This window comes from Oncorhynchus nerka, linkage group LG13 (assembly GCF_034236695.1).
Source record: "Oncorhynchus nerka isolate Pitt River linkage group LG13, Oner_Uvic_2.0, whole genome shotgun sequence".
NCBI classification, from domain to species: domain Eukaryota; kingdom Metazoa; phylum Chordata; class Actinopteri; order Salmoniformes; family Salmonidae; genus Oncorhynchus; species Oncorhynchus nerka.
Genome location: NC_088408.1, coordinates 45,321,229 through 45,327,228, shown reverse-complemented (window position 1 = coordinate 45,327,228; position 6,000 = coordinate 45,321,229).

The following is a 6,000-nucleotide window of genomic DNA, read 5'->3' as shown; positions in this document are numbered from 1 at the left end:
CCAGCATTGTTGATGATGTGGGGGCAAAACCTTGTAAGCAAGACACAATTCTAATAGCGGAATCCCTGTGTACAGCAGACAGTCTGCATCTTCTTTCAATGTAACATCTGCAACAGACAGTGACCTCTCAGGGGCTGGTGCAGTTGTCATGCCACATGTGATGATAGGTCCTTTGGAGTAGGTGGCGTCCACCTCTGCTGGGTCTGACCACTGTGTTTGGGCATCATTGAAGGTCTTTGAAATAGGACCTGGCACCTCAGAAACCTCCACCACACCAGGCTCATCTGAAGGTGATGATTAGTTAATGAGATTGGGTAAGGATCTGGAAAAGAAAATTAGGGATACATAGACTAGGTTTAATATTTTCTAAATAGGTTATTTGTCTATTAATATTATTATAAATTGAGAATCATGGATTAAAGTTCCACAATATGTACCGTATTTCTAATGTCAGGTAGCCTACTACCGACTCAGTGTTTACAATTATAAAGCGTTAAACAAAGATTTCATAAGTGGCAGATTTTTTTTTTTAAGTGGCTGGTAGAAATTAGATTAATTTCAGACCCTGACTAGAAGCTTTCGTAGTCAGATTCTAGTAACAAAAACTGAAGACAAACACGCGATATCAAAACTAGTCAACATACCTGTTCTTGTGGCATGTCTGTCAACCCTCCCGCTGAGGCGGTGTCTCTTCCCTGGTGGCTTCAACCCAGAAAGAGTGTTGGGTTGTCCTGCGTTGGCGTCTTATCAACGAAGTGACACGAGCAAACATCCAACTTTTTGGGGGGCTTTTTTAAAGTTAAGTTTTTTTTTGAGCAAGTTTCTTTTCGCCTAGTCGTCATTTGGGAGGTGATGCCAAGATGGCGGCTTGAACAGATGCTATTTTACCGAGCTCAGCACCAAACTTCAGAAATGTTGTGAAAAGAAGAAGTTTACAGTCATTACTATTTTTATTTGTTCAAGATATAAGACCTTTCCGGTGACTGGAATAATAGTATAATGTATTTCGGCATGTCCATGCAAATATAAAAGAAACTAACCATTCTATTGCTAATCAACAACCTCCACCCTCCAAAAACCCCAACATTTTTTATTTTTTTATTTCACCTTTATTTAACCAGGTAGGCTAGTTGAGAACAAGTTCTCATTTGCAACTGCGACCTGGCCAAGATAAAGCATAGCAGTGTGAACAGACAACAGAGTTACACATGGAGTAAACAATTAACAAGTCAATAACACAGTAGAAAAAAAAGGGGCAGTCTATATACAATGTGTGCAAAAGGCATGATGAGGTAGGCGAATAATTACAATTTTGCAGATTAACACTGGAGTGATAAATGATCAGATGGTCATGTACAGGTAGAGATATTGGTGTGCAAAAGAGCAGGAAAGTAAATAAATAAAAAACAGTATAAAAACAGTATGGGAATGAGGTAGGTGAAAATGGGTGGGCTATTTACCAATAGACTATGTACAGCTGCAGCGATCGGTTAGCTGCTCGGATAGCTGATGTTTGAAGTTGGTGAGGGAGATAAAAGTCTCCAACTTCAGCGATTTTTGCAGTTCGTTCCAGTCACAGGCAGCAGAGTACCGGAACGAAAGGCGGCCAAATTAGGTGTTGGCTTTAGGGATGATCAGTGAGATACACCTGCTGGAGCGCGTGCTACGGATGGGTGTTGCCATCGTGACCAGTGAACTGAGATAAGGCGGAGCTTTACCTAGCATGGACTTGTAGATGACCTGGAGCCAGTGGGTCTGGCGACGAATATGTAGCGAGGGCCAGCCGACTAGAGCATACAAGTCGCAGTGGTGGGTGGTATAAGGTGCTTTAGTGACAAAACGGATGGCACTGTGATAGACTGCATCCAGTTTGCTGAGTAGAGTGTTGGAAGCCATTTTGTAGATGACATCGCCGAAGTCGAGGATCGGTAGGATAGTCAGTTTTACTAGGGTAAGCTTGGCAGCGTAAGTGAAGGAGGCTTTGTTGCGGAATAGAAAGCCGACTCTTGATTTGATTTTCGATTGGAGATGTTTGATGTGAGTCTGGAAGGAGAGTTTGCAGTCTAGCCAGACACCTAGGTACTTATAGATGTCCACATTTTCAAGGTCGGAACCATCCAGGGTGGTGATGCTAGTCGGGCATGAACGCTGACATCGTGGCTACCCTCTCCTTACTCATCAACTCCAGGTCTGACGCCATTGAAAAAATGGTTGGCGCAAACACCATGGTTATCAAAGGCTTGAAAGACTGGAGTTTGCATGTGGTGAAATCAAGGATGTGAAAACGAGAGTGGCAAAAGTTTTTTAAAATGTAGAAAAGAATAACCATGTCTACCATAGACGTCTCACTGATCTGGAACAATACACAAGAAGATGGAACCTGAGACTCTACGGCTTGCCAGAGGTGGAGAATGAAGATGTGCGAGGAGAGGCTATCCGCATCTGCCAAGATGTTTTGCCTGCAGAGAAGAACAAAGTTGGTGATACCATTGACGTTGTGCATCGCCAACAGCAAAATCAATTGAAGACCAAGGGGTATCATCATCCTCTTCACTGCCAGATTCTACAGGGATGCTGTTTGGAAAGCTGATAGGAAGAACGCCTTCCTTCAGAGCCATGGTATGCGTTTCACCGAGCATCTCAGCCCGGAGGACATAGAAAGAAGGAACAAGTTGTGGCCAACGATCAAGATAGCACAAAATGAGGGGAAGGCTGCTTACTTAGTCAGAGGACGAGGCTACATCAACAGTTCAGAAATCCATATTCCTCCCTAAAATCTCACCAGAAGGAACAGGTTAATGGTTTCAGCCATGGTATTCTCATTTTCCTTATGTTGTTTACCTAACAAGCATCAGGTGACAATTTCAGTCTACTCAGGTACTTTTGTATACAGACTTCTGATTGAAAGCTGTTTTTATGTATACAGTAACTAAGATTCTGTTTTAAAGCGCATACAGCTCTGCTCTGACTTTACACGGTTATTGTTCTATTTGGTTATTAATACTTATTTCCAAGTAAAAAAGGTCTTAGGAACATGTATATGTAAAACATTTTTTATTCAATTATTTTATGATCAGTCTTCAAATGCACTTAAAATAGTAGGTACTTTTATATTTAAATTATTTTGTATTTTATTTTCTCAGAATAGTTCCGGATTACACTAAAGGGGTTTTTTAGTCTTTCTTACTACAGAGAACCCTTGGTTTGGTCTTGAACATCATTTTCTGTTGAGGTGAATTTCAAAAGCCGGATAACTACCTCAGAGTTTATGGTATAAGCTATTTTCACTTTAAGTTGACTTAATGGGGCAGATCTCGGTTCCTTATCGCTTACGTTCACTGCTCCTACGTTTGACTCATCCTACAATCTTTGTTGTTTTGCCTTTGTCTATAGTTTCTCTTAATGCCAGGGGGTTACGAAACAACGTGAAGCGCAAGGTCTTATTTTTATTTGCTAAACAATTTCGTACAGATTTTTGCTTTTTTAAGAGTCTCACTCAATTTCGGCTGATTGCCAGCTTCTGGAGGTCACAGTGTGGCAAAGATATTTGGCTTTCCCATGGATCTGAACTGGTGTCACTACAATGAAAAATACCTTTGGTGGTAATATTCTACACTCGGAATGTGACCCCTTTGGTCACCATTTGTCTTGTGATCAGTTACAATGACATTACTGTAAACTTCTACGGGTACAACACCAAACAGAATGATGAGTTGCTTGAATCTACAGTATAGAGAAACACACTTCATTGGTTGTCTAAATTTCCAAATTCATTATTATTGGATGGAACTTTAACATTACTATAAATGATTCAACTGATAGATGGCCACCAGGTAGATTTGGGTTTAATACTTTATGGAAAATTTTGATCTTACTGATATATGGAGAGAGAGGTTTCTAGCCGACAGATCATTCACTTGGAGTAACAAAACAGGTTCCAGACAGTCAAGCCAAAAATCTATTCTGATGTCCAAATGTATTGATAGTGAGGGTGTTACTACAAATGTGTACTACTCCCCACAGACCATAGGGCTATTTACATTGATATCAAAATATTTACCCCTGATACTAACCTTAGTAGAGCATCCTACTGGAAGCTAAATGGCTCATTATTAAATAAAGATATAGTTAAATGAGGTTAAAGATCTGCTCCCACACTTTTGGGAAAGGGCTTGTGAAGAAAAATCTTATTGCAAGAACTGGGAGCTCTTTAAATTTGAGGTGTCCAAATACCTTAGAAAATATGGTAGTAATCTTGCTAAGTCCTGAGGAGAAAAGGGTGATCATTAACATAACTTCCCTTTCTCAGAGGTCCCCAGCCGGCCTCTCGGGGTAGGAGAAGATGGAACTGATTGAGTTACAAAATCAACTGGATAATACATATAGATTAAAGCAACTGGATAATATATATTTCAATTCCCATATCGATCAATGTGATCAACATGAATGAATGTGAACTCTTGGCTGTCAAAGATTGTGTGGCACCTTCATATTATGGTATTCCAGTGAAAGAACTTACATATGTCAGGAACGCCGTCAGGGAAATGACCAGACCAAGGTGCAGCGTGGTGGACATACATTTTCCTTTAATGTTATAAATGTTACCAAAAACCGCCAGTGACTCTGACTAGGGATATACAGGCCACTAACACAGACAACTACCCACAACTAAGGTGACAAAATAGGCTGCCTAAGTATGATTCCCAATCAGAGACAACGATAGACAGCTGCCTCTGATTGGGAACCACACTCGGCCAAACACACAGAAATACAAAACATAGAATGCCCACCCCACATCACACCCTGACCTAACCAAATAGAGAAATAAAACGGCTCTCTAAGGTCAGGGCTTGACAACATATTTAGGCATAACCATTACAAAGGATCAGAAGTCTAGAAGCCTACTAAATTTGAACCCCAGAAGAAGCTAAATCAATGGCTACAGAGGGACTTATCTTTGAAAGGAAGAGTCCTAATAAAAAAGGCTGAAGGTATCTCTAGACTAACATATGGTGCTCTATCGTTATATCTTGACAGTAAAATAAGCAAGGAGATAGACCAGATGCTTTTCAACTTTCTGTGGAGAAACCGTACCTATTACATAAGGAAAACTGTTGAAAATGAACACAGAATGGAGGGCTGAATTTTCTGGACTTTATTACCTTAAATAATAATTTTAAGATCAATTGGATAAAACAATTCCTAAGACCCACTTCTATGTGGAATTTTATTCCATCCTTCTCTACTTTTGGTGCCCTTAACTTCATGTTGGTTTGCAATTATAATATTAACAAAGTTCCAGTGAAACTTTCTGCTTTTCATCGGCAGGTTTTCTTGTCATGGTCCTTAATTTATAAGCATAACTTTTCTCCACACAGATATTATATATGGAATAATCAGGATATATTGTATAAAAATACTTATTTGTTTTTAGAATATGGTTCTGAAATAATATCCTATTGGTGAGCCAAATGGTAAACGCAGAGGATATTTTACTAAGTTATAAGGAATTCTTATCACTTTACATGGTCCCTGTAACACCTAAAGATTTACCATTCCCTCAGGTGTTGCTTTATTATTCAGGAACGTGTCAAGACCTGACCCTCAGAGCTTACCTTCTATTGACCCTGTTGACTCATCAGTAGGAAAGATTTGTTTCTCTTTTGGGTCCATTTAACAACAGAGTGATTAAGAACCTTGTTTCAGCAGGATGTTGTATCTATCTATACCTTATGTCATGCCTTATTGGAATGGATTTATTGATAATATCTGTTGGAAAAAGTTTGGATGATGCCACACACATACCTACTTGTTAACAAAATTAAGGAAGTTTCCATTAAAAGTATTAATAAATATTATCCTGCCAACCATTATATGAAGAAGTTTAAGAAAAACATAAAGTCAAATTGTACCTTTTGTAATGACTACCCAGAAACGGTGTTGCATTTTTTTAAACATTGTATTAAAGTCAGAAAACTGTGGCAAGACATCAGTAGATTT